This window comes from Thermobia domestica, chromosome 8 (assembly GCF_964235325.1).
Source record: "Thermobia domestica chromosome 8, izTheDome1.hap1.1, whole genome shotgun sequence".
NCBI classification, from domain to species: domain Eukaryota; kingdom Metazoa; phylum Arthropoda; class Insecta; order Zygentoma; family Lepismatidae; genus Thermobia; species Thermobia domestica.
In genome coordinates this window covers 47,478,993-47,482,414 of record NC_137461.1, presented here as the reverse complement: position 1 = coordinate 47,482,414, position 3,422 = coordinate 47,478,993, and positions in this window count along the sequence as shown.

The window sequence follows — 3,422 nt, the reverse complement described above, 5'->3', positions numbered from 1 at the left end:
GAATTACAATCCCACGAAACATTGGGCTTGCCTTTCTCGGCAAAAGCTTCCTCACTTAAACCTGAACACTGTTTACAGTACCAAGTATTACAGGAAGTACACTCTAATAAAGTGCCTGAATGGCCACACTGACGAGCTTTCCTCTTAGACTTGTTCATTCTGGCACTAACAGTTTAACACATACACTAAAATTAAAAGGATACACTGAAAAAATAGTTTTGTTTGACGTTAAACACTCAATTGACTTTTACTTCACTGACATATGATGCGGGTCCCCAACCCAATCCGACAATGTCAACAAAGAGCGCTGCGCCTCACCTACAATGAAAGTTGACTTAAAACAGTAAGACTTTTTTTTTTTTATGAAAGATTCAGAGATGACGGTATCCATCTTCGGAAGCTAAGAAATATACAAAATGTACAAGATACTGATAAACAAGATTGCAATACGATACCAACAAAATCCTATATAGGGAAATAAAAATAGAAATCACTAAAACACAAGAAAAATCAAAAGGTACCAGCTGATATCCTGGCGATCAGGTCGCCAAAAACAAACAAACCCGCTGTAGCGCCCCAGAGGGCCCAATCCCTGGCAGGCTACAGCTAAGTTTGATTGCTCAGTACCGGAGCACTGAGATAATAAGTATATGGTAGGGGTCGCCACCTGTGATCAACCTATGACACAGGAGAAGAATAACGCAAGATGCTAACACAGGAATAAACTGCGCTAAAGTAATACGATAATAACAAAACAGGGAAAAGAAAGAAAAAAAACTTAGTACAACGGCAAACGAATCCAACATGTGCGAGACTGCCCCCTGTACACTCTACGAGTGCACAGAAAACAGCCCTTCCCTTGTGCTGTGATTTCCTTACCTATGCGAATCTCATGAGAATGCAGAAGCTGAAATAAGAGACAGTAGTGTTGATCGCACAAATATTACACTTAAGGTAGGGTGTTGCAACATTTATTTGACTGAAAGAATGTTCACAATTTAAGAGTAGTCGATCTTGCTAAATATTACAACAAAATTATACTGAGATTACGATTGCGACTGATTTCTGAGAACCCTATGCAATGTTGTACTTCGTGACTTATTCAGGTACTTAACTGAATAAACTTACGCCCACAATATAACTACACCTTAGTTGAAAATAATGATACGGGATTAAACACTCACATCAAACAAAAATATTGGAAAATATATATATATATATAATAAAATGGCATAATGAGTAATTTATTATGACCTTAACAGATAATAGGATAAATGGCTCGAGCAAAATATAGATTTACTTACCACGACTAGTCGGGTTTACACCAATTATGTACTACTCAAAAATGCAACATGACATACTTATGAGTAACTACCATAGCAGTAATGAGCCCCAAAGAAACATCATGCTAGATAGAGTTTCATTACTTCGCGTATAAACATAAAACAAATGACTTGTCCTAACTGAATGAGGACATAAAAGTGGGCAAAAGGGTGGACAAATTAGACAAAGGTAATTGTGAAACATTATAAATAGACCGGACAACGAGTTGCTAAAAACCAAGCCTCGATCAAGATGCTAGGTACAAATGAACGTCATAATTATGTAGACATAATGATCTGACTAACAAAAACCCATCTAATCGTCATGTAGTGGCACACTCGGACAGAACTTAAAAGGGAAAGACTATAAAGTGGTCAATATGAACTGACAAGAGTTAATGCCATGGTGACCTTAAAGTAGCAAACCAAAAGGACAGCATTCCTGATCCACTTGTGCTAGATGGCCAGGTGCCTCTTAAATACAGAAAACGTATTCATGTTTCAGACAATGATAAACTCAATGAATAGCGGTAGACTAAACACTCATGTAGCTAGTGGTAATCCTATGGCGTACTTCAGCATTGATAAGTGCTAATAAACATTTGTAGAAAATACATTCTTAAGACGTGCATCAGCAAATCCACATAAGGGTGCTATGTAAACACGATTCCATGAATCAGCAATAGAAAAGATAATTCTGTACAAAGCAGAATTATGGTTAGCCTGCTACGAAGGCGGGCACTCACAACACAGGGTACTTACCCCTTTGACAGGTATAAACAAGCAGAAATTATTATACCTTTCACAAATGCACTTTCACTATTAACGGAACACACTCCTATAGGAAAATAAATGATATACACACTAACTGCTGCTCAAAGCACACACTATGCACAGAAACTTGGACAAAATAAATGATCACTGTTGTAAAGAGCTTCCCTTAAGTTATATGGCCTAGAAGATTGGACACAAGAAGATTTCTTCATTTTTACACAACCCGGTCTGGGCAGGTGGGAGCTGGTGTGCACCCAATCCATGACGTTCACTGGACAGTTTGAAAACCGATGATGATATGCTTATTTATGATTATTAACTGAAGTCTAACTGATAGGTAGTAATATTATAACATCATAATGATAATATAGGAACTGAACACTTTGTGGAAATCACAGATAGTGGATTAATGAGAACATAAATGTATAGATATCAACTCTTATTGCTTAACACTTCATGTGTGAGGCTATGCACAAAGTTCCACTTTAACCACTTGGAGCGATGCTAGGTTCTTAACTTCTTGAATAGCCACCCAAAAATAATGGATCACATAGATTACAAGGTTACATGCGATCAAGTGGCTAAACAGCACGAGGAAAATTAGTATGAACAAATGATAACCCTGTAGCCATACTTGCCACTCAAATAACTCACAATGATAACAATGTTCTGGGTTCCACTCCCAGAGTGTTATATTATTACAGGCGAAGTTACAATAAACTCTTGATGCTTCCATATTACATAAAGGCACGGATATCACTGAATAGTACAGATGGAGAGAGTGCTTACTTTCGCTTCGCTTCACGGACATTGCGAATGAGTTGGGGGCCCCGCTGCTAAGAATTTAGTTGGACATTAAGTACATTAGTTCAAGCTGCAAGTTAAAAATACAGTTCACTGAAAACATGATGACCAAGCTGCTTTGAGAATGGTTCACACTAGATATCAGAATATGATGATGTAACAGGATGCAGTCCAACCTAAAACATGCACCTACACAACGATGGCTCACGTGGTAGCTAGGGCTAATGAGTATTACCCAACTCCATTCAGAGTTTTATACTATGCAAATTAGTGGCACACCTGAAAACCATGTGAAGCAGTTCGCTAAAGTAAGAAGTAGAGCACACACACTATTAAATATAACGATGGCCATTGTAAATAGAGATTCGACATAGTTTTTGTTAACGCACACAAGTTAATGTTACCATTGCGCCTTCCTGTTCAGCTTCAAGTACCCAGAATCCCTTGCGCGAACCCGCGAACATGATGTTTCGGCAGGGTTGCCAAATACAAAAGGATTACAAGAGGTAAGTAGTAACTTGT